We start from the raw sequence: 26,166 nt of genomic DNA on the forward strand, positions 1-26,166 counted from the left end.
TCAAATAAATAAATTAACCTTAAAAAAATATATATATATCCAATGGGAGAGGGGGTGGGGAAGCCTGCAGGTCCCTGGTGCAAAGGGAAAGGTGTGAGAAGCACCTTGGACACCTCAGCAATTTCTGCAAGACCGTAAATAGATGAATCCGGGTTGTCTCAGCTCCTCAGTGGTTCAAATACAGACAAAACGACAAAGCCACCAACAAGCAAGAGGCCCTGGGCAATACCCAAAACCACCTGGGTGGCAGAGGCGGGGAGGGCGGGGTGCTGGAGGAGAAGCCCTCCAGGAGGTGGGAGACGCAGCCAGCGAGCCAGGACGGAACTGTTCAGGGTGACGCCAAGGGGAGCTGCCTGTCTTGTGCCTCTCAGGGGGCCACTGGGGGCTTCTCCTGGGACGGTCCAGTTCTGATTCCTGGTCTGGAGGCTGCCTTGCTGGCTGCAAACCATGCAATGATCCACCAACTTGGCTCTGCGACTCATCCCTTGCTTACATGTATGCTTGAGCAGAGTAGACAACAGACCCATGGGTGCACACATGGAATCTGGGAACCGGCTTGCAAACTCCTGACACTGAGAAGATGAAGAGATGCACTCAGGAGAGTGCCTGAAAAAGAGGTGTGGATGCAAGGGAACAGAGCTGAAAACACGCTGGACTGGAATGGACGCCTAGAGCGGGAGACTTGCTTTTTTTTTTTTTTTTTTTTTTTGACAGGTAGCGTGGACAGTGAGAGAGAAAGACAGAGAGAAAGGTCTTCCTTTGCCGTTGGTTCACCCTCCAATGGCCGCCATGGCCGGTCTCCTGGCTTTGAATCGGTGTAGCTCTGGCTATTTTGGCCATCTGGGGAGTGAACCTGCAGATGGAAGACCTCCCTCTCTGTCTCTACCTCTCTCTGTAACTTTGTCTTTCAAATTAAAAAAAAAAAAAAAAGCATTTATTAAGCAAGGCATGAGGATGATGGGTCTCCCAAGCAAACATGGGCGCTGCCCTGGTGGGATGTGGAAACTATTTTCAACTGTTTGTAATCTTTTAAATAAAGCCTCACATGTATTCAAATCTTAATGAAAAAAAAGTAGATGAGAGTTAGGTGAATATTTTTTTTTTTTTTTGACAGGCAGAATGGACAGTGAGAGAGAGAGACAGAGAGAAAGGTCTTCCTTTGCCATTGGTTCACCCTCCAATGGCCGCCGCGGCCAGCGTGCTGTGGCTGGTGCACCGCGCTGATCCGATGGCAGGAGCCAGGAGCCAGGTGCTTTTCCTGGTCTCCCATGGGGTGCAGGGCCCAAGCACCTGGGCCATCCTCCACTGCACTCCCTGGCCACAGCAGAGAGCTGGCCTGGAAGAGGGGCAACCGGGACAGAATCCGGCGCCCCGACTGGGACTAGAACCCGGTGTGCCGGCGCCGCAAGGCGGAGGATTAGCCTAGTGAGCCTCGGCGCCGGCCAAGACTTGCACTTTTAAACCAAAAGCCTCTACGTAGGACCCAGACAGAATTAATGAAACGGACTCCTAGATATAACCTAGTGTGGAGTTTAAATCCTGAGGATATCTAGACACAGACAAAAATGTAACGACACAAAGACTGGGGACAAAAAGGCATCTCATATGTCTAAATGTGATGCCAGTGCTTTGTAGAAGACAGTCCTCAGGAACTGGAGTGAAAAGTTTTTAAGAACTCTATACCCAATTAAGATGCTTTCATACACAAAGACAACAAACAGTGCCAGATATGCTGAAACCTGAAGACCCCCTTTTAAAATTATTTATCTGAAAGGCAGAGAAACAGAGGGAGAGAGGGAAAGACCAAGAGAAGGAGAGAAGAAGGGGAGGTTGGAGCAGGGGAGATGGAGAGAGGGAGGGGAGGGAGAGGGGCAGTGGGAGGAGGAGAGGGAGAGGGAAAGGAGAGAGGGAAAGGAAAGAGGGAGAGGGAGAGGGAGAGGGAGAGGGAGAGGGAGAGGGAGAGGGAGAGGGAGAGGGAGAGGGAGAGGGAGAGGGAGAGGGAGAGGGAGAGGGAGAGGGAGAGGGAGAGGGAGAGGGAGAGGGAGAGGGAGAGGGAGAGGGAGAGGGAGAGGGAGAGGGAGAGGGAGAGGGAGAGGGAGAGGGAGAGGGAGAGGGAGAGGGAGAGGGAGAGGGAGAGGGAGAGGGAGAGGGAGAGGGAGAGGGAGAGGGAGAGGGAGAGGGAGAGGGAGAGGGAGAGGGAGAGGGAGAGGGAGAGGGAGAGGGAGAGGGAGAGGGAGAGGGAGAGGGAGAGGGAGAGGGAGAGGGAGAGGGAGAGGGAGAGGGAGAGGGAGAGGGAGAGGGAGAGGGAGAGGGAGAGGGAGAGGGAGAGGGAGAGGGAGAGGGAGAGGGAGAGGGAGAGGGAGAGATTCTATCTACTGGTTTATTCCCCAAATGGCTGCAACAGCCAGGTCAGTGCAAAGCTAGGAACCAGGAACTCCACCTACATCTCCTACATGAGTGGCAGAAGCCCAAGTACTTGGGCCACCTTGCGTTGCTCTCCTAGGTGCATTAAGGAAGCTAGATTGGAAGTGGAACAGCCAGGACTCCAACCAGCACTCCAACACTGGATGTGGCACAAGCCCAGCCCCGGAAGACCCCTTTCACACTTCTGGAGAGCGCCAGGTGTGACCACGTCTCACGGGATCTCGGGAACACATCAACATAATAAAACTCAAAGGTGAGGAAAACATGGTAAAGTAAAAATGGCAGTGAAATCAACTAGGAATATCTAAAATTAAAGACTACATAATGCATGCGATTCACAAACCTAAAGCAAAAAGCCCAGAATAAAGGACATAAACTCCCTGAACACTTTTTAAAGGAACCTCAATAAAGGTCCCTTACCAGGTGAGATTTCGTATTAAACAGTTGTAATAAGGCTCAGTGAATACGGCAAGTGTTTTAGGAAACTCAGAGTCTCATTATGCTTTCCTGGAGCAGGGTAGGGAGAACAAATCCCAAAGGACAGCCTGGCAAAATGTCCGTGGCTCTTTGGCCTCAGTAGGTACAGACCAAGCTGATCACAGGGAACACATAGCCCTAAGATGTAATGGCACAGGACTGTGGCAGCTATGGAGAAGTTCAACAGTGCCACCTTGGATAGAAGGTTCCAGAGCAGGTACAAATTTGTCTCAGGGGCAGAGAGAAAGAAGGTAATTAACACGGATCTCAAAAGGTTCTAAATGCATTAACAAACCCAACCCTCCATTCAAACCTTCTTTATCCTTACGTGTTCTATGTGATTCATATACAATAGTTCAAAATACTTTCTCCCTTTGCAGAATGCAACTGTTCTGAAAGCAAAGTTTCATTTAAATCAACGTTGTTTTTCTTTTTAACGTTCTATAATGTGAAGATTTCTCAAAGGGGATTCGACCATGGGTTATGTAACTTTTGCCTTCATTTCTGGGTGGCCTGTATCTTGATCATTTATCCATAAGTGCTACTGCTTCTCCTAACAGAAGCTTTGTTTCCATTTATAGATGTCGCACATTTAGCACAGAAACATATCGCTACAATGCTTCAGTCACTCTGCTTTCCAGGACTCCCTGTGGATACCAAAATCAGGATGCTAATTTGAGAGGCAGACAGACAGACACAAAGAGAGCTCCCACCCTCTAATTCTCTCCCCAAAATGCCCACAATGGCCAGGCCTGGGCCAGTTATTGAAGCCAGAAGTCAAGAACACATTCCAGGTCTCCCACATGGGTGGCAGGGACCCAATTACTTGAGTCATCCCTACTGCTTCCCAGGGTTTGCATTAGTAGGAAACTGGAGTCAGAACTCAAACCCAGGCAACTCTGATGACAGACGTGGGCATCTGAGCCATTAGGCCAAATGCTCATCCCTTCAGTCCTTGAAACAAGATGGCATAATATTCGCTTATAACCTCGCATAGAATACATCCTCCCATACCCTTCAGATCATCTCTACATGATCTAGATGTTAAACTGTACAGTCTATGGAATGATGACAAGAAAGGTCATCTGTGCATGCTCAGTACTGATGCAACCATCACAGGCCTAACTCCATACAACACGAATGCAAAGCGGGCCAGGCTCAAACCTGGCATGTCGAGAGAGGCAGAGACCTGTACGAGGGCAGAGGCCGCGCGTCACTTCCACAGCACCACTTCCAAGCAGTCTGGTGCCTGATCGGCAGGAAATTTAAGATTCGATTTTTGGAACCTTCGGGAAAATTTTCCCCCCCGATCTGGGGTTGGTTGAATGAGCAGATGTGGGACCCAGGGATGTGCAGGGGCTGACTGTTTTAAGTCCTTTCTGAAACACCAACTTTTGGAGGCATCAGCAAATGCTCACTCGGGCTCACAAGGGAACACGGGCCACAGCTCTGAAGTCCACAGGGCACTCTGGAAGTTCGGCAACTGGCAAAGCCATTCGGAAGCTCGAGGGGCCCTTCTTGAAATTTTAAAACAAACAAAAAACCCAAAACCGAGTTTTTTGCCCATTAAAATCAAGTGAGGCCGGCGCCACGGCTCACTAGGCTAATCCTCCGCCTAGCGGCGCCGGCACACCGGGTTCTAGTCCCGGTCGGGGCGCCGGATTCTGTCCCGGTCGCCCCTCTTCCAGGCCAGCCCTCTGCTGTGGCCAGGGAGTGCAGTGGAGGATGGCCCAGGTGCTTGGGCCCTGCACCCCAGGGGAGACCAGGAAAAGCACTGGCTCCTGGCTCCTGCCATCGGATCAGCGCGGTGCGCCGGCCGCAGCGCGCCGGCCGCGGCGGCCATTGGAGGGTGAACCAACGGCAAAGGAAGACCTCTCTCTCTCTCTCTCTCTCTCACTGTCCACTCTGCCTGTCAAAAAAAACAAAAAAAAACAAAAACAAAAAAAAAAAAAAACAAGTGAGAAATAGCCTGGATTTTTATCCACAGAGAAGCAGTTCTAAATTACAGCAAACTATTGAGTTATTCTAAATAAGATGATCCCTGTAAGATACTGACCCCCTGCCTGCTCCACAGGAAGTTCTCAAAACCATCACTACCACCACCTGTACACAGTCCCTGTAGCACAGGCACCTGCCGTGTGGTGTGCACTCTGGGACAAGCCTCTCCCCATCACACACAAGCCCCAGGCTCTGTCCTCCTATCCCTACTTGTCCGCTCCTAACACGATGCAAGGCTGTCCTGGCACACGGTGGGCACTAAGTAAATGCCAGCAGGACACACAATACAAGGAGTGAATGAATGACTGAATGAAGGAGGCTTGACCCAAATGACCTTGAGGATCCCTGGAAGCTAGGAAGCTATGATTTTGGAATCCGTAACAAGGCAATGGGGCTAAACTCCTCCATTACCCACTGCTCACCGAGAACAGGGAGAACCTGCCTGGCACACTTCTGAAGTGTTCCACGAATGGGGATCACAGCTGGCTCCAATTTAACCTCTCTTCCCCTTCCCAATACAGACCAGTACACACCGGCTGGGATTTGTGGTCAAACATGCAAGATAAACCATCCAACAGTGGGGACCAGGAAGACTCAGGTGTCAATCACTGGAAAGCAGGTCAGCAAAGCTTCCACCAGTTTCAGCCTGAAGAAACAGCTGTGCTGTGTGCCCTGCGGGGGACCCAGGAACTGAGAGGGTCTGCCCTTCTCCCAGGTGTGAGGTAGCTGTGAAGGACCCTGACGATTCAAACCTCATTCCACCACACTATGGATCAGCACCGTGACTCACGCTGCATTTTCTGCTGAGATCTCATGATCTCTCAGAACTCAAAGGGGCAGAAAGAAGTGCAGCCAGGCATCCCACTGGGCTCACAAGACTAAAGCAGCAAGAGGCTGCCCAGCACGCAGCCCCCCACAACGTCAAGGCTTCATTTGGGGAGGAGGAGAGAGCTGTGGGCCCTGGGCTTTCTGGCTGCTGAGACCCATGGCATGTTCCTACAGGTCCCTGAGCCCGGTTTCCTCCTCTGTGGGACAATAATACCCACACCCACACCTCTCAAATTATTGGATCGGTAACACGGACACAAACAAAGCACCTGGCACACAGCCTGGCACGCATGCCTGAGAACATGGGATTAGCAGGCATGTCCTTTGGTGCAAACGTATCTTGAAATTCAGGCATATGAAAGGTCTTCAGAGAGTTCATGAAAAATGCATATTATTAAAATGATGCATGAATTTCAATTTTTTGCGCCAAAATAAACTTATCTTTTAATTCCACTTTTCACAAACTCTTTGTAGTACCCTAACAGGAGCCACCTTCCTCGACCCTAAATGTTCCTACAGTCACACAACTGAGAACCGGGTCTTCCACAAGAGCAAACAACGTCTCTAAAGTGGTGACCACCAACGCCCACCTTCGCCGAGAGCTCAGTGTGTGCCAGCCACTGCATCAAGTGCTTTGGAAGCTCTAACTTCTACTACCCACCACCAGCACCTCCCCACTAGCCAGGTAGTGTTACCGGCCTTATTTGACAGCCAAGGAAAATAATGCCCAGAGAGGCCCAGTAACTTTCCAAAGGCCACGGAGCCAGCCACAGGGGGAACACAGCTCAGAAAGGGCTCAGGGCAGCTCGGTGGTTGCCGTGTCTTTTGTCTTCCCCCTACTTAGCAGGCACAGGTGCTTCTGAGGCTTCACGCGGGCTCAGCAGCAAGGCAACGGTGGCCGCAGCAAACCCTGGCACAGCCAGCCAAAGGCTTCTCTGAGACAGAGCTGAAAGCGAGTCTTGAATTTACTGAGGGCTGCCTGGGGAGGCTGCAGGAGGGCAGGGATCAGTGAGAAATTCCACAAGCTGGTCAGTTTCTTAGCCAAAGAGGTTCAGGGCAAAGAAGTAGGACAGAGTCCACACGGGGGCTGGGAGAATTCTCCTGCCTTGCGCCTGGAGCCCTTGGCCCAGGTTCCTGGCTTCATCCTTCTTCTCAATGCCACGGTCAGTGACGGCAGCCCTCAGGTTGTCGGAGTACTTGACACGCTGCTCAAGTTTACTGCAGTCTGTTGCCGAACTTGAAGTTGCTGACAAAGTACATGCGTAAATTCCTAAGATTTTCTCTTCCTCTACTGTGCGAGTTTTGTGGCTCAGAATCTGCACTAAACCCGAGAAAGCAGTGTGACACTGAAGAGAGGGTGTCACTGCTCTGAGCCCAGCTCCCCCATCTGGAAAAGGAAGGGACTGAGCCAGCTCTCCGTGCTGCCTGCCAGCTACGGTGCTCCATGGGCTGCAGGAGACGGCAGGTGGAATCACAGGTGGGCTTCTACCTCCAGGTCAGCCCTTCTTGACTCTCCCTTGTGCTGTGAGCATGAGACCACTGCCACCTGTTCCCAACCATCTCTCTCTCTCTCTCTCTCTCTCTCTCTCTCTCTCACACACACACACACACACACACACACACACCTAGCAGGAGACCCAAGTGGCACAAAGCAGACAGAGTTGCCCTTTGTGTGCACAAATCACCTACTCCCGAAGGGGTGAAAAGGGAGCTTCCTCCAGGACAAAGTCAGAGGCAGTGAAGAAAACATCAGAACCACAGCTCCAGGTGGGAGGCCCAGCAGGTGCTAAGGAGACACCAATCCTCTCACTTGGAGCAGCAGGTGTCTGAGCGCTCAAAGTTTCCTCCTTAAGGGCAGAGCCATCGGATACACCTGCGGTCTATGATTTTACTCAGCAACCTGAACAAACAGGTCCAAGAAAGCAAACAATTTCCAACAGAGACAAGCCGTGCTGCAGGACTGTGGGATGTCTCTAGCCTAGATTTCACAGCGGCGTGACATAACACCCATGCATCAACTCACAGGTCCACGGGTTAGAAATCCACCATGGCTCTCTCACCAGGCTGCAGTCCAGGTGTCGGCAGAGTGTGTTCCTTACTGGAGGCTCTGGAAAGCTCTGCAGTCCACACTGACTCGGGTTGTTGGCTGAACTCAGCTCCCTGGGGTTGCAGGACTGAAGGACTCCTTTCTGGGGCTGCCTGCTGGGGCTGGCCTGTGTTCCTTCAGGCTGCCCGCATTCCTTCCACACCTTCCATGAGCTCCTCCAAGTCTCCCTGTGGTCCCTGCATGTGGCCTCATCCCCCAACCAGCAAAGCTGTGCTGCATCTTCTCGGCCTGGAACTCCCATGACTTCCTCTTTTGCCATGGCATCTTTCTTTCTAGCCCCTGGACAGCAGAACCTAAATGGGCACTTGACTGAAAAGCAGGGGAGAGCAATCTTCATGGGACAACTCCGGAATTCTGCCTCCCATGGGGGACTTGGGTTTTGCAGGCCCAGTCCTCCTTAGGTTCCCTGTGCTGTGCTAAGCCCAGGGAGAAGGCAAATCAGTCACCCCACAGCCTTTTGGCCCCAGAGGAAGATGATTCAGATCCTACACTGGGACCAGACAGGCCTGGATTTAATCTATAGCCTTTGGACAGGCTCTGAGATGTTGCTCATCCACAGAATGTGGGTGCCATCACCTGCTTGTCGAGTTGTTGGAAGAGGAGGTGGCGGGCCAGGCCTGGGCCCCAGGGATCACAGGCATTTCGTAGCTGTACAGGCAATGGAGGCATTCAATACCTTGTTCCTACCTTAGGAACAATCACCTGGGATGGCCAGCGACCCTGCAGGCTGTGAATGATCCTAAAGGAAATCCATCATTTAAAACTGGCGAGGGAGTAGGGGGGCGAGGAGGCGGTGCAAGCACTGCACAGCGGGTTTGGTTGTTGCTTGGGATGGCCACATCCCTCATCATGGTTCCACTTGGAGAGGCAGCTGCTCTGCTTCCTAGGAAACAGCAGATGATGGCTCAAGCACTTGAGCCCACGCTGCCCACGTGGGACACCCAGATGGAGTTCCTGGCTCCTGGATTTGGCCTGGTCCAGCCCTGGCTGTTGCAGGTATTTGGAATTTGGGAAGCAGAGCAGTGAATGGAAAACTGCTTGCTTACTCGCTCTCACTCTCTCTCTCTCTCTTTCTCAGTTGTTCTACCTCTTTAAAAAAAAAAAATTACAAAAAAAAAAAATCAAGGTGGGCCCTCTAGGATCTTGGCTCTCATCTGAGGCCACCTTGTTCATGAAGGTCCCAACTTGTATCAGTTGAGACTGACACAAGGGCCCCCCATTCTGTGGACAGGGCAACCTAGCGTCTTGCTATCTGGTAGCTACTTCTCTGAGTCAAATGCCACCTGCTTAGAAGGTGAGGAGAACAGGATGTGTTATGTGAAAACACAGACAGTGCCAGCACTCCTGTAATTGCACAATGAGCCACAGGCCTGGCCCTGTACTTAGTCATTTGTACACACGACCTTGCTTAAGGCTCACAACCTATAAGGTAATATCAGCATTCACTTTTTATAGAAGAGGAAATGGGATAAACAAACAGAGGCTGAATAACTCGCTAGGGGTTGAGCTTAGCTTTGAATGGCTCCAAAGACACTGTTTGCTCTACTACAGCTGTGAGTAACGGTGTGCTTAAAGGAGCTCACAGTCCAGTGGGAAATCAGACACTCCCTGTGATCCTTGACAACGAACCATTCCCCACATCTGTCTACCGGGTCTTAAAATAACCCTTTTGCCAGGACAGGTGCAAAGCGAACATGACAAAGACCCCACTGAGACAGCTCAAGTCCACAGGAGAAATATGTACCCACTCTGCAGGCAGCTCAAAGATGGGATCTGGGGCCACGCCACACAGCGGGCGGATGACAGGTGACCACGCAGGTCTGTTCACTCTCTACTCCTCCATTTGTCACTCTCTCATCTCACTGGATCTTCCTGGCACTCCCATCTGTCCAGGCCAGCTCCTCACATGGCTAAGCAGTGGGGAATATCCATGTCAAAGCTGAACAGCTGGGTGAAGAAGAGACAAGTTTCAGGTTGGCAGCGGTGGCACGGGGTAGCGGGGAGGGAGCAAGGCTGCCCAGAAGTTGCCATGGGCTGTGCAGGTCACCCACACCATGCAGGGCACCGCAGGCTTGCATGCTTGCGATGCCATTTCCTGCCCTTCATGTAACTCTAAAGACTGGCAGAACCATACTTGTTTTGTGAGGCAGGGGTTGAGGAGAGGCTTGGGGAGAGGTCAGGCATCTTGCTCGAAGTCTCAGCCCCAGTCGTGGCAGAAGCAGGACTGGGAAGCGTTCTCACTGCCGCAAATTTGCAGTTCCCACAACACCACACTGCGGAGGCAGGAGCATCTTGGGAGAGGGCATGAGTGACCACCCACAGGATGAGAGAGACCTGCAGGAGCCCACACAGGCAACTGCAGCCAGAACGGTGGAGCAGGGCCAGGCATCTGACCCAGGGGCTAAAACAAGGGTCAGGATGCCGGAGTCCACATCAGAGTGTCTGGGTTCAAGTCCCGGCTCCGGCTCCCGACTGCAGCTTCCTGCCACTGCACACCCTGGGAGGCAGCAGTGACGAGGGCTCAAGTAATCAAGCTCCTGCCACCCACATGGGAGACCTGGATTGAGCGCCCAGCACCCAACCTCAGCTCGGCCCAGCCCTGGCTGTTCTGGGCATCTGGGGGGAGTGAACCAACAGATGAGAGCTCTCTCTACCTCTCTGTGTCTCAGAAAAATAAAAATAAAAAAACGGTAGGGGGAGCAGCATCCACTCATAAGCCTACATCATCTTTCTCTGGCTCTGGAACAAGGGAAGCCCCTAAAACGGCAACAACAACCTCTCCAAGCAAATTTCCTCAACTTGGAGCAACTGAAGAAAAATGACTGTGACCCAAGTGAGTTCCAGAATCCAGGCCCCCTCTCATTTCTAAACCTTGCAAGGAAACCGGAAGCAAACCACCACCCCACCCCACCCCGTGCACATCTCTTCCTCCCCCCCCCCCCCTCCCCAGCACAGGCGCTGCACCAGCGAATGCCTATGACGTCAGGGCAAACCCATGTAATAGATCCAGGTCTCGTGAGTGAAAACTGCTACCATGTGACCCAAACGCCAGGCCACGCTGCCTTCTGGAAGCCCACCCCTGTGTCCCAGAACAAGGAAGAACAAGAGAACAAAAATACAGCACTCGCCGATGACCTTACGTAACAGGGGCCCCCGGTCCCTCTCAAAGGCGGCAGATTTATCAGACGCCATAAATAGCTCCATCTCCTGCCAAAGGAGACAGAGCTGAGCCGCAGAGCCGGCTGAAGCCGCCCCTCCTCTCCCGTCCGCAATGGAACCTTTACATGCCTTCCAGCACCACGAGAGTTCAGTGAGACCAGCTGGCCTGGGCCCAGGGCAGACACGCATCGCCTGGAAGCCCCCAACAGCTGGGCAGGGCATTGCAAACTTGGCCGTTGCCCCTGAAGAGGCAGCGCCTCCAGGCAGTGCACCCGTCTGCAGGGGGCTTCCTTCCCTAGTGTACCGGGCCAACTGGTTGGTCTGCTGGACAAAGAGTGGCCTCTGTGGATATTTAATCCCGCCAGTCATGGGGCACAAGGCCAGCCTGATGGGCAGCAGGCCGGGCGAGGGAGGTTCTTGGAGGAGCATCACGGTGGTATATTCCATGCTTCTCTGTGAGCCCCGATCAGAAACCCAGAAACTGCAGCCGGGCTCTCCCACATTCCCAGGGCTCCAGGAGGAGGTTGGCCAGAGCCTGGGAGGATGGCAGGAGGAGTACCTTCATCCCAAAGCCCTGTGGCATGGCTCACTGGAAAAATCCCTGAGCTTCTAAGCCAGAAAGCTATTGCTGCAAGCGCAACACTTGCCTTGCAGCCCCTACTTGCTTGTGCTGCCGCTCTGCGTGGCCACAGGGTCAAGAAAGCAAGGCCAGCGGAGCACAGGGGGCCTCACCTGCCCTCCCCACAGACAGGCCTGAATTACTAACAAGCCTCGCCCAGCCTAAAACAGTGGCTGCCGGCTGCCACACTCCCAGATAAAGTGAATGCAATAACCAGAGCGAGGAGGCCCAGGGGCAGGAGAGGAAGAGAGCAGTTCTCAGTCCAGGCCCCTCCTTGGGGGCTGACTTTCACCACACTCACTCCCTGAGGAGCTCGGCTTTTAAAAAACTCACTAGGACTCCAACCAGCGGAAGAATGCTGCCGGCTGCACATACTGCAAGTGATCAACCGTGTGCCATGCCGGGCCTGGCCTGGGGGCGGTACCCCAAGGGGGGGGCCTGCCCCAACCTCAGGGCTGCTGTGGAGCCTGCATCATCACCCTCCTGAAGCCCCCGGTGGGAAAACCAAGGCTGCACGTACCCTTGCAGAGACCTAAGCACCCAGAGGGGAGGCTGCTGTTGAACTCAAGCCTGTTTAATACCACAGCACACACAAAAACGCCAATAAACACAGAAGGCAAACATCAGTGTACTTCACTGTACCCTTCTTTTATAATTTATACAGATGTGAAATTTTTCAGAAAAAGTTGAGACATAAAAAGAACAACCCTACACACAAAAAACTCTAAAGACCATGAGATAAATTGTCCATTTCAAGATCAAATGCAGGCCGGCGCCATGGCTCACTAGGCTAATCCTCCGCCTTGTGGCACCGGCACACCAGGTTCTAGTCCCGGTCGGGGCGCCGGATTCTGTCCCGGTTGCCCCTCTTCCAGGCCAGCTCTCTGCTGTGGCCAGGGAGTGCAGTGGAGGATGGCCCAAGTGCTTGGGCCCTGCACCCCATGGGAGACCAGGAAAAGCACCTGGCTCCTGGCTCCTGCCATCGGATCAGCGCGGTGTGCTGGCTGCAGCGCGCCGGCCGCGGCGGCCATTGGAGGGTGAACCAACGGCAAAAGGAAGACCTTTCTCTCTGTCTCTCTCTCTCACTGTCCACTCTGCCTGTCAAAAAATAAAAATTAAAAAAAAAAAAAAGATCAAATGCAGTAATTCATGAAGATCTTTTCTCACCCAAAAAAAGTTAAAATCCATAATGAAAATACTTTTTGTTAAATTATTTTAAATGTGACTTTTTATTATCAAACATTAATTTAAAATGTTTTCAGGGAAAAGTATCACTAGTAATCAAAGAAATTAATTAAAACAAGTATAAAATGCCATGCTGTTCCCTATCAAATTAGCATTTCTTTGTCCTACTTAACACCTGTGGAGTTGACAAGGGTGCAGATGATGACCTCACACACATCGAGGAACATGCATGAAAAGCAATTCCACGTCTCCAGTTATTTTCTAAGAAAAGCCATCATCGTTACAGACATTTAACGTTCCTCTTCTCGGCATCTGTATGACAGCTAGCACGTGGAAGAGGACAATGTTCCTGATACAAATCTCCACCAAATAAGGCATGGCCATCCACACAACGCCTCTGCACAATTCTCACCACAGCGTCATTTCCAAGGGCAGAGAAGCACACGGTGGCCAAGAAGAGATGCCCTGGTTAGATGAAGCAGGGAAATGGCGGGTGCAGAATTCGGTACAAGCAGAGTAACCCTCTTCCAAAATGCTGGGGATTGGAGTATTATTATAGATTTGGGATTTTTCTGGATTCTGGAATACTTGCATATAAATAATTGTATATCTTAAGATAGAGACCCAAGTCTAAACACGAAATGTATTTATGTTTCATATACACCTTCCACACACAGCCTGGAGGTCATTTTATACTTCAATGATTTGACTGCAACACGAGGTCAGACGTGCAATTTTCCACTGTGGCATCCTGTTGGCATTCAACATGTTTTTGGATTCTTGGAGTACTTTGAATTTCAAATTTTTGTGCTAGGGAAGCTCCACTCCTGTGTCTACTTCAGTAACAAGGGAACATACACAAATGCGGCTATAGCACTTGCTGTAGAAGCTCGTCGTCACAGAAGAGCACCGTTGGATCTCTGTGTCCTCCAGCAGGTACTCAGAGTGGGAGAGGCTCAGTGCCACCCACACCTTCACAACAGCCTGGAGAGGAGTACATTTCCTAACCCTGACCACACAGGCAATTCTGCTACAAGCTCCACCCCTTCAGGGTAAGACAGGGAGTGACAGTGGTGCAAGCTAAAGTCAGTTAACCCTTACAACCCTTGGTCCCTCTATAAAGTGGGAAGTGCTGGGTTGTTTTAAGGGTTGAGTGAGATGATTCACTAAAGTACATTCTAAGTGCTCTAAGCATACACTAAGTGCTCAATCAATGACAGCTCTGCGGTTTCCTCCCAAATAACTCTCCTGCTGGGGAAACAGGGATTCCTCATCACACCCGTGCCTCCAACCAGGCTACAAACTTCAACCCAGGTGTACAGTGTACAAGCAGAGACTGGCCGAGACAAAGACATACGTCTAGGCGTTGGGTTCACTGCTGTGTCCTTAGCGCCTGGACATAGTACAACCCAGCGTGTAGAATGAATTCAAGGACACGCCTTTTTATGTCCAAACCTGCTGCACCAACCAACCCATTTGTCTTTACGACTACGTGACACACAATTACAGTTGGCAGCAGCCTATATAGAATGCCATGGATTTTCACTGAGTCATCGGTCACGTTAGAACGCGAGAAGGAGCTGTCTGAAGAGGATTCCTGAGTGACAGGACAGAGTCAAGGTCACTCAAGACCACTTCATGCTCAACCTCTGGCACAAGCCTGCAAAACTTGAAAAAGTTTGAAAAAGAAAGAAAAAAAATCTCATCCAAGCACCCACAGAGGAGCTGGACTTCTTTGTGTGAAAGCTTGTATTTTGAATGAGCCGTCCTTTCTATTTCCATATGAGCTTCCCGACATGCACGGAACGACAGTGAAATCATAGCCCTGTGTTTTTGAAAACAGATTCTGCAGCTATGGAAACAGAAGCTGTCACTGTCTTCTGACTTCACTGTAGGACCAAGAACGAACGAACTCAAAGCGGACAAGGCTGCTTAGCTACAAACAGTGCTCCTTTTAATAAAATGGGCTTCATCGCGATCGACAAGTTAAGTCCTTCAAATTCCTAGTTTTCCAGAAAAACTGCGCCAGCATAAGAGCTTCTTCTGTTAACAATTCACACTGCAGGCATGTATGTGAAAAAGTATCGTGGTCTTGATTTTATTCATTCTAAACAATCCCTGGAGAGGCAGACGGGTTTCACTTGGCCCCCTTTGAAAGTCAGATCCTGGCCTTAAACCAGCTTGATGGCAGAGAAGGAATTCTCTCCCAAGCTCTAACACCGGCATCTGCAAAGAACGAGGAGGAGGCCTGCGCCGCTGCTCACTAGGCTAATCCTCCGCCTTACAGCGCCGGCACACCGGGTTCTAGTCCTGGTCGGGGCGCCGGATTCTGTCCCTGTTGCCCCTCTTCCAGGCCAGCTCTCTGCTGTGGCCCGGGAGTACAGTGGAGGATGGCCCAAGTGTTTGGGCCCTGCACCCCATGGGAAACCAGGAGAAGCACCTGGCTCCTGGCTTCAGATCAGCGCGGTGCGCCGGCCGCAGTGCACCGGCCGCAGCGGCCATTGGAGGGTCAACCAACGGCAAAGGAAGACCTTTCTCTCTGTCTCTCTCTCCCACTGTCCACTCTGCCTGTCAAAATAAATAAATAAATAATAAAAAAATAAAAATAAAGAACGAGGAGGAGCTGGAAATCATGGCTCGATTCTTATCAGCCACTTTTGGTAAGTAATCTAGGGCTGACCTCTGGATTACTTAAGAAGTAGCACAAATAATTAGGAATGCATGGTATTGAAGGCAGAAGCCAAGAGCTTCAGTATAAGAACACTCCGGCAAACAGTGAGGTCAGAGCCCAGAGCCATGGACAGACTGACAGAGCATGTTTTTGAAACTCCTCCTCCCCTAGAAGAAAGCACCCAATTAGCCTTTCTCACTGAAATGGGGGGGGGGGGGCAGTCACACACAGAGCAAATACTGACAACTGGGCGACCAGTCGCACCATTGCATGGGATGCAGAGAAGGGGCCAGGATGAGCACATGCATAAAAGCAAGAGCAAGAAGAGGAATGAAAAGAGGAAATGCTCAGAATCAGCCCCTAAGGCATTCAGATCCGGCTGAAAAGCCCAGGAGAGCATTTCAGGCATGGAAAGCCAAGACGCTGTGACAAAAAAAAATGACCTAAATGAAATATCTCTGTGAATGAGATCCCAGTGCAAAGAAGGGGCCATCAAAGGATGCACTTTTCTCTGAAGGGAGGAAAGAACGTCCCCTTTGCTTATGGCCCTGTTTAAAAACCAACGGAGTTTGTGGACCCAAGAGGCTTCCATAGCCTTGGCAGCTCATGTCAAGAGCCTGGGGTGATCACTGATGTCATAAGTAAGAGTGTTAATTGTTAAATCAACAACAGGAGTCACTGTGCACTTGCTCCCCATGTAGGACCTCTGTCCTTAATGAGTTGTACTATGAGAATTAATGGTAAAACTTGTCTTCAAACAGTACTTTATACTTTGTGTGTCTGTGTGGGTGCAAACTGTTGAAATCTTTACTCAGTATAGAGTTGGTCTTCTGTATATAGTCAAATAAAAATGAACCTTAATGAAGAATGGTATGGGAGTGGGAGTAGGAGGTGGGATGGGAGTAGGGGTAGGAGGTGGGAAGGTGGGAATGGGGGGAAGAACCACTATATTCCTAAAAGCCACACATATGGAATTTGTATTCATTAATAAAAGCCTTCTAAAAAAAAAAAAAAAAAAGAGAAATGCACCCATCAGGACTGGGTGGATGGTGGGAGGGAGGGACTGAGTCATCCCCAACCCAAAGAGCACATGTTCGCTCCTTGCTGCCCCTCCCCAGGGGCACCCACTCCTCTCGAGCTTGCTCGGAGCATCATCATCCACGATCAGGCTGCCCAGGCCAGGTCATCGCCGCCTCTCTCCACGATCACTCCGCAGCAGCGCACGCAGCCTGTCAAGGCTGTGGAGGGGCAAGACCCGCCTCTGAGCTTCCTGTTCACCACTTGCAAGTCTGGCAGCCACGCCCAGCTAAGACAACTGCCTAACCACAGCTCCTAGGACTGCTGATGGGGTCACAGTTTCACAGACTGTGTTGTGCTTGGCCTGCATTGTGCTTTTAATGTTTAAACTAATTGTCCACATCTTCAAAGTTTTCACATTAAAATTCTAGATGTCCTATCCTCTCTGGCATCAGGGTCACATTCCTGAGAAGCCGTTGGAAGGAGCTGGAACAAACTGCACTCCAGCTTGCCACAGTCCCCACCACTCCCTCACACCTGCTACTCGGCTAGTTCCATCCCTCTGTTACCTGCCTGGCCTCCATGTGTGTGCTACAAGTTCTGGAATGGCTTTGCTTCTACCCACACAGAATGACTCCAACCTTGGCAAGTGCCCTTTCTTACATCAATAGCATTCTGCAAAATTCCAGTCAAAAAGATTATCTAGAAAAGGGACTGGCTTCCAATAAACTTCTGGATAATTTAATGTTTATCCTTAGAATCAGGAACATGTAATCTTACATCAAGGATTTTTAAAAATTCTCAAAATTCATGCAATGACATTTTTCTCCATCAGATTCTACTGGTCAACATAGAATTCTACTACATACTCAAAAACTGGATAGTCTCAAATACACCTAGGTTGATCCAGAACTTAAGGAATGAAACATATCACAGGTTTATTTGAGGAATGTAAAGATAACTTAACATTTAAAAATACATTAGCAGGGGCCAGCACTGTGGCTTGGCAGGTAAAGCCACCATTTATATGGCCAGCATCCCCTATGAGAGTGCCAGTTCAAGTCCCAGCTGCTGCTTCTGATCCAGCTCCCTGCTAATGCACTTGGGAAGGCAGTGGATAATGGCTCTAGTACGTGGGCCCCTGCCACCCACGTGGGAGACCAGGATGGAGTTCCTGGCTTTGGCCTGGCCCAGCCTTGGAGAGTGAACCAGCAGATGAAGGTTCTCTCCATCCCAGCTTCCCTCTCTTCCTCCCTCTCCTTTTTCTCTGTCATTCTTTCAAAAACAAATAATAAAAAATAAAAATCCATTTATATCATATACCATATTACTAGGTCTAAGGAGAAAAGGCATAATTATCTCCATAGAAGCAGAAAAATTTCCAATGAAATTAAACAACCCATTCCCAAGAAAAACAGTCCATAAAGCAGGAATCAACAGATACGCAACAGGGAGACAGATACACAGACACACACACACCACAGACCCAACATCCCACTCAATGGGAAAACACCAGCAGAATTTTCAGTATGGTTAAGAACAAGACAAGGATGCTGACTATTTCTACTACTACCCAACAATGCACTGGGTAACAGCTAGACCAAAGGAAAAAAAATGAGCAGCCTAAGAATGGGGAAAGAAGGGGCTGGCGCTGTGGCACAGCGGGTTAACGCCCTGGCCTGAAGCACTGGCATCCCATATGGGTGCCAGTTTGAGACCTGGCTGCTCCACTTCCAATACAGCTCTTTGCTATGGCCTGGGAAAGCATTAGAAGATGGCCCAAGTCCTTGGGCCCCTGCACCCATGTGAGAGACCAGAAGAAGCTCCTGGCTTTGGACAGGCGCAGCTCCAGCCGTTGCGGCCAACTGGGGGGTGAACCATCGGATAGAAAACCTCTCTCTCTCTCTGCCTCTCCTCTCTGTGTAACTCTGACTTTCAAGTAAATAAATAAATCTTTAAAAAAAAAAAAGAATGGGGAAAGAAGAAGTAAAGTTATCCCTGTGCAGATCATATAATCACATATCTGGAAAACCTAAAAGAAATAACAGAACTAACTCAAAACAACAAACAAAGGGTCTCAGTAAAGTATCGGGATATGTTAGCACAAAATCAACAGCCTTCAGTTCCACAGACAATAATCAGAAGTTGTAATGGAAGATAAAATTCCATACACTGCTGCAAAAATAAAACAGAAACAATAGAATACAGAAAACAAAGAGAATCATGCAAGGTAATTCATCATGAAATGAAACATTAACAGTAAAATACTGGAAGCAACTTATTAATATGTAAGTGTCTGTTCAACCAAACAATGGAATATTTTCCAGCAATAAAGGCAAAAATATGAGAAAGATCTCCATAAACTGATTGTAGAACAGTCTCAGAAGTATACTACATAGTGGGAAAAAGGTGTAAAAAGAGCTTCGCATCTAATGCAGTGGTTAAGACACTGCCTGGGACACACAGCACAGGGTGCCTGGGTTCAGGTCACAGGGTCGCTTCAGATTCCAGCTTCCTGCTATTGTGCACCCTGGGAGGCAACAGGTGCTGGCTCAAGTGGTTGGGTCCCTGCTACCCACACGGAAGACCTGGACTGAGCTCTCAACTCCCAACTCCAGCCTGACACAGCCCTGGGAAATGAACCAATGGAGGAGAGATTTCTCTCTCTCTGTTTTTCGAATCAACACATAATTTTTAAAAGGTTTTCCTTTTAGTACAAGGACAACAGAGAAATAAAACATTCATAGATAAAAATCTGTGTTTATTTTTACAAAAAAGAAACACTGGATGGACTGAAACCAGAAACTGACCACCCTATGGGGTGCCCAACAACAGAGAGAAGGAAACCAAGAAGGTAATGAGCCAGCTCTGGCACAGGTTGTTCTGTACTTTGTACCTATGATAATTAACGCTTTATATAAGCTAAAAATTAAATCAATAACACTGCATAGAAACAAAAAGACATGAACATCATTATAAAGCAGATTAGTAACACACTCAGAAGAAAAGTATCCAAGTCACTGTCACACAGGCATGCTCAAAAGGACAAAAAAAGAAAGCTGAAAAACCAACCTTGAATTTTATTTAGTAAATTTGCTGATGATAGGGGTAAAGGTATGACCAATTCTAATTCGGGCACAATATGTAAACATATTATTGGCTATAGCCAGGAAGGTTTTTGTTTTTTCTTTTCTTTTGGGAGGGTGGGGTTTGTTTAGTTGGAAGGACAAGGGAGGCACTGTTAGCAGAAGCAGTAAGAAAACCCTTAAACATTCAGCATGGGTGGGGTTTAACATGAACAGGATAGGAGCTGGTATTTGGTCCAGTGGTTAAGACATCCGGGTCCCACGTAAAAGTACCTGAGCTCAATACCTGGCTCCAGCTTCCTGCTAGCGCAGACCCTGGGAGCAGGGTTGATGGCTCAAGTAACAGGATTCCTGCTTCCCACGTGGAAGACCTGCACTGAGTTCCCGGCCGCTGGCTTTAGCCCTGGCCCTGCTATTGCAAGAACTCGAGGAGTGAACCAGTAGATCCAAGCTCCCTTGTTCTCTCTCTCTCTCTCTCTCTCTCTCTCTCTCTCTGTTTGTTTCTCAAAGAAACAAGTAAGTAAACAAATGATTCAACAGATAAAGCTGGACTACAGGCAGGGGTAGATTTGGGCCACTTCACCACGCAATGCTAGGGGTATTACTCACATTGTAATCTACGTAATCGGACAATAAGGTGACCCTGGTCACACACCCCATGCTTCAAAAAGTCTGGCCTTTCCCAGTGGGCAAAAAAAAATGTACCACACTGGACATTGAGCTGCTCAGTGAGTTAAAGGAAACCATAAGCTTTGACACAGGAAAGCTGTGTGACCAGGGGGTCAGGTCTGCTCCATACAAACACAAGCCACAGATGTAGGTCTACAGAAAGCCACATGCTTAAAACCTATTCCTGCACTTCTACACTCTGACCTCTGATGAGGATCAAACAATGTCAAACTGAACAGCCTATGCCAACATCAATATCAAAAAACCCATCCATGGGGCTGGTGCTGTGGCATGGCAGGTAAAACCACCACCTGTGCTGCCAGCATCCTTTATGGGGCCAGATGGTGCCCAGCTGTTCCACTTCCAAATCTAGCTCCCTGCTATTGGCATGGGGAAAGCAGTGGAGGATGGCTTAAATGCTTGGGCCTCTGCCACCCACATGGGAGACCCAGATGAAACTCTTGGCTTCTGGCCCAGCCCTGGCTGTGTGGCCATCTGGGGAGTGAAACACTGGATGGAAGATCCCCATCAATCAATTGATCTCTCTCTCTCTCTCCCTGCTTCTGCAACTCTTTCAAATAAACATATAAATCTTTTTAAAAATCCATTCATAAATAATTTTCAGGAAAGCTGTTTTCATTTCCAGGAAGTCTGGCACAAACACTCTAACTTCAGTATTTTAGGAACCTTTGATAAACTGCTTAGGATGCCTGTTGTTCACCTGCTTTCCCATGACAAGTCTAGAACAAGGCAACACTCATTCTAGGCTTTTTAGTCTACAATCACACAGTAGACTCCCAGATTTCAGTTGCTAATACTCTGTATTTTAGAGTTCTTAATTACATCTGGGCACCCTGCACAACAGGTTCAGAAATTTGTCTCATTTCACTGTGTGCTCGAGGTGTCACCAGCACCCAACCCACAAGGCATCTATGGTCTCCAGACGATCTTATCTCACAGTGGTCTAAGGCATTAAACCTGGCTTCCAAGAATGACAATTGATCCTCTCTTACCATCCTACTGATGGCAAAGGCTCAGCTGGGCGGCTCTTCCACTGTGCCCACCGGGGGTCCCCCGTGAAGGTGCAGGCAGATGGCAATGAGTGCTGATGCATCTGAACAGGGTTCACTCCCATCTCCAGCACCATAGTTGGAGCCCCTCGCATGTGCAAACATGATCTCCATGTGGCTCCTCAGGCCTCCACGGGGGCAGGTCCCAAAGCAGAGCTGCAGGCTGCAGATCTCTTTAAGATTCAGTCTTGTGGGCCGGCGCCATGGCTCACTTGGTTAATCCTCCACCTGTGGCGCCGGCATCCCATATGGGCGCCGGGTTCTGTCCTGGTTGCTCCTCTTCCAGTCTAGCTCTCTGCTGTCGCCTGGGAGGGCAGTGGAGGACGGCCCAAGTGCTTGGGCCCCTGCACCTGCGTGGGAGACCAGGAAGAAGCTCCTGGCTCCTGGCTTCGGATAGGTGCAGTGCGCCAGCCGCAGCAGCCATTTGGGGGGGGTGAACCAATGGAAGACCTTTCTCTCTGTCTCTCTCACTGTCTATAACTCTACCTGTCAAATAGAAAGAAAAAAAAAAAGATTCAGTCTTGAGAATTACATTGAGTCACTCCTGCCACAATCTGCTGGTCAAAGTAAGGCCAGTCCAGATTCATGGGGGAAGGCTATGGCCTCTGTGTCAGCAGGACAGCAGCAAGAACACGTAGTGGCAGCGCTGTGGCACAGTGGGCGAGGTTGCCGTCTGTAGCACCAGCATCCTATATGGGCGCCGGTTCAAGTCCCAGCTGCCACACTTCCGAACCAGATCCCTGCAAATGTGCCTGGGAAAGCAGAAGATGCCCCAAGTGCTTGGACCCCTGTACCCACATGGGAGACCTGGATGAAGCTCCTGGCTCCTCACTTCAGCCTGGCCCAGCCCTGGCTATGAACCAGTGGTTAGAAGATCTGTCTCTTTTCTTTGTTTCTCCCTCTCTATATTTAACTCTTTCAAATAAACAAATAGATCTTAAAAAAAAAAAAATAAAAAGAATACTTGCTCCATCACAGAGTCTGAGCATCACTCCCCCTGGACTGTGACACCCACCTGTGCTGCCCCTGCCTGCTTTCTCTATTTCACTGTGTCGCTCTCACCTTTTCACAAGAGCAAGAACATAGCCACAGAGGCTTTCCTGGGAGAGACCAGTCTGACAACACAAAGAACCTGAATGCATCTTTAGCTGTGATCTAGGGCAGAGTTGAGCAAATATGTTCTGCCAAGACCAGGACAGTAACTCTTGGCTTTGAGCTCAAGCTGGCCTGCACTGAGTCAACTCTGCAGTTACAGCTTGAAAGCCACGGGCAAGACATGACTGAGTGTGACCGCGTTCCCCATAGGTGGTGGGATTTGACCTCTGATCGGGGAAAATGAGCAATGCATTTGGGATTGGAAAGGGAGGCCTGGAATTCAAACTTCACTATTCACTCCCAGCATGATCTTCACTGAATTTCTTGAACTTTCTGGAGTGTACAACACCGGGCTCCTCTGGTCCATCTTCCCCAAGTGGCCATGAGAGATGCGACAATATAGGTAAAAGGTACACAGTACCTGCCCCTGGGAAGACCAATGCATCTCATCCCAACAGCAAGGCCTGAAGCAGTGAGCCTCAGGGGATGGAGGGAGAGGCCCAGCCAGGGAGGAGAGAAGACGCTGCTGGCCACTGTTTTCCCATACAATGAAAATTCTCTCTCTCTGCAGACTGAGCACTCTTTGTTAAAGACCTGGCGCTGTCTAGCTCTTTCTCAACAGAAAAATACCTTGTTTTAAGGGATCCCGACAGCTCGGACACAACCCATGTTTCACAAGTAAGTGGGATGCGTGGTTGCTGAGAAGGGAAAGAAACCACCAAAATAAACAAGGCTCGGAAGTGTTAGTGCTCAAAGGTTCTGTTTTCTCAGAGGCACAGCCATATAATCATGCCATTTTGAAGCTGGTTTTGTGGTTTCTGAAAGGTTAAACAGAAAATAATCTCTTGAGTCCTGTCTTTTTTTTTTTTAATGCTGCTAAAAGCACAACTGGAATTTTTTCGACATGTGGGTACACACTCTATTTTTCTGAAATTGGCCACAGTAGGAAAAAAAAAAGTTTTCAAGTTTTTAAAAAAATAAATCTATCCTTAGCCAAAGGGAATGAAAGCACTGAACTGTGTGTGCATTTCCTAGTAGGGCAGCCCTGTCTGATGTCAAGAGTCCACCAAGAGAAGGTCCCTTGCAGCCTTCTCCTCCTGCTCTTGGAAAATTCCACTTTATCCACAGCGAAATGTAGAAGTTGAGTGAGTTGCCCACTGTCAAACCTGTGCCTGCTAGGGGATTCCTGCTGCACCCATCAGCAGGATCTCTCTCCACTATGACTCCTTGTAATCCAAGGTCCCAAGCTTGGCCAGAGCAGCTGTCCCACAGCCTCCATCCACCAGAGACAGCTGCGTTCTGGACTGACAGCGTCAGCGACATCCTGGGAGGGTGTGGGTCCCCTCCCAGGGCCCAGAGGAAGTGTCAGTGGCTGTCATCCTTTGAGTTGAATATCTCTTTCCAAAGTAACTTGGACCATTTCCAAGGCAAAGAACCACGGAATAAAGTCAATACACAGATGGACAGACGGATGGACGGATGGGCTTGCTGCTCCTGATCATACATGAGTTAACTGCTGTAGTATCTGTTGGCCTTCTGATTCACAAATTAGATGGGAAAGCAGTGAGATGACTTAGCATAGCACAAGCAAAAGTAAACATTCCCAAATTCTCTTGTATTTGTTGTACTTGAGCAGAATGGAATTCTCACATGATAGCTGGGATGTCTATATTAAGTATCTCAGGCCAATCTTCTACTAAATAAAGTTCAAGTGGCATTGAGTTCACATGACACTCAGAGCTCTCCGCACAGCTGATCGTTCTCCCGGCGCCTCCTGCTTCGGAACTTCAGCTTCCAAGTCGCTCCCTGCCTGCTCTGGCCATGGGCAGAGTCCATTCTGTACCCAGGAGGTGTGTGGTGAGCTATCAGGGGGCTGGCAGATAACAGAGCTGCCTCCCTTACACTGTGTGCGTATGTGTGTGTGTGTGTGTGTGTGTCCCTCTGTGTGCACACACACACAGCACTCTTAGAAACCTAAGGGCAATGCTTATGTAAGACATCAGTATCAGGGGAATCTGGGCCGAGGATATCTGGGAACCCTCTGTTCTCTCTTCTGCAACTTTTCTGTAAATCAGAATCATGCAATAATACAAAGCTTAGAAAAATAAAGTAAGCTTTAAGCTAGCTTCACAGAATCCTTTTACATAAGTCATTAAAATTTTTATTTATTTATTTTGAAACTCAGAGTTAGAGACAGAGAGGGAGAAGCAGAGAGAGAGAGAGAGAAAGAAAGAAAGAAGAGAGAGAGAAAGAAAGAGAGAATCTTCCCTCTGCTGGTCCACAATAGCCAGCGTTCGGCCAAGTTGACACCCAGAGCTTCAACTTGATCTTCCACGAGGGTGGAAGGACTTGGGCCATCTTCTGCTGCTTTCCCAGGCCATAGCAGAGAGCTGGATCGGAAGTGGAACAGCCGAGTCTCAAACCAGCACCCATATGCGATACCAGCATTGCAGGTAGCAACGCTATCTACTACACTACAACACCAGCCCCCTACATCAGTCATTAAATCCTTTGTAGGTCAGCTTCTAATTTAACCAAGGGAGTGTAAAAGACACCCGACACACAGGTACAATGTTCACGAGTCCCAGAGGACAGACTGGGATTGTAAACGGGGGACACAGCTGAGGGAAGTCATGCCTGGGAAGCAGGCGCTCCTCCACACAGGCTGCACTGCACCGCCCCACTGGTCCTCACCTGCCCTGCATCTGTCCTCCCGAATGCCAGGACAACCTGACAGATGGCCCCTTGGCTGTACCCCGAGTCATTTTTAATTAGTGTTCACGGAGTTGTCTACTCACTCTTTAAAGAACGCTTCCCTCACAAGTGCTTAACACTGGCCTCAAAGCTCCAGTCTTGGCACCCGCTGTGCCCTCCACCTGTGGTCTCCTTGTCCAGTCCCGGCAGCCTTGTGGTCACCCCTCTTACCTTGTTTCAGACCTTAGCTGATGCATCAACTTCTCAATCAAGCGCTTTCCTGCCCAGCTCTTTAAAAACAGCAGCCTTTCCCAACACTTCGCATTCCCTTCCTTCCTTCACTTTTCTTCCTTCTACTCCACAGTAGTTTACTCCCTGAGTTATTGTCCAGCTCTCCCAAATAGGATATAAGCTCCGTGTAGGGGCGGGGTGCAGGTGGGGGGACTTCTGTATGATTTGTTCACTGCTAATGGGATTTCTTCAAAACCCTCCAGGGACCTGCCCCCATCTGTCTTATTGAGAGTTCTCTGGGATGGATGGGGGGGAAAAAAAAAAACAGAATATTTTAAATAAAGGGACATTTTTTAAGCAGAAAAACAAGGATGAATATCAACCAAATACTCCAAATCACTGCTGTGTGTGTGTCTATCATGGTTCTTCGTGTCTGTAATATTGTCCACACTATGGTCACGTCTATGCAATTCATTCATTTCTCACACATCTCTGAAGCAGCAGGAGCAGGCATTATCAACATCACATCACCAGGGAGTAAACTGAGGCCCCACAGGAAATAGTGAAGCCAGGACAAGAGCCACAGTGACTCAACACGCTGTCTGGACCAGGCTCACTACAGCGAGCCATCTCCTTATGGCAGGGCAGGGGGTCTAAAATCTGTCTATCAGTCGCTCAACATGTTTCCTAGAAAATACTCATAAAAAGCTTTCTGAGTTTGATAATTTAGCTACAACAAAATATTAAACAACATAACACAGGACCCACCACATATGCTCTTACTGGAAACTGCACAAGAATACCAAGAAGGGAACAAACAGAAAACATCTTGGGTC

At 49.5% G+C, this 26,166-nt stretch overlaps 1 protein-coding gene across 10 annotated transcripts in view; it reads right to left on the reverse strand.

Moving 5' to 3' along the window:
- The window catches only part of TRAK1 (trafficking kinesin protein 1), a 195,183-nt gene that overhangs the window by 125,532 nt on the left and 43,485 nt on the right, over positions 1 to 26,166 (reverse strand). Inside the window, exon 1 of one of the 10 annotated variants that reach the window (XM_089306490.1) lies at positions 6,833 to 7,239. The exons of 8 other annotated variants lie outside the window; for them this stretch is intronic. The gene's annotated coding sequence lies outside the window, so the exon portion shown is untranslated. Of the gene's footprint in view, positions 1 to 6,426; positions 6,562 to 6,832; positions 7,240 to 26,166 lie in introns of those variants that run through there. One more of the 10 variants, XM_089306489.1, reaches the window with a different exon arrangement.

The sequence above is a fragment of the Oryctolagus cuniculus genome, chromosome 10, assembly GCF_051225735.1.
Source record: "Oryctolagus cuniculus isolate XC-2025 breed Fujian yellow rabbit chromosome 10, ASM5122573v1, whole genome shotgun sequence".
Classification (NCBI taxonomy): Eukaryota; Metazoa; Chordata; class Mammalia; order Lagomorpha; family Leporidae; genus Oryctolagus; species Oryctolagus cuniculus.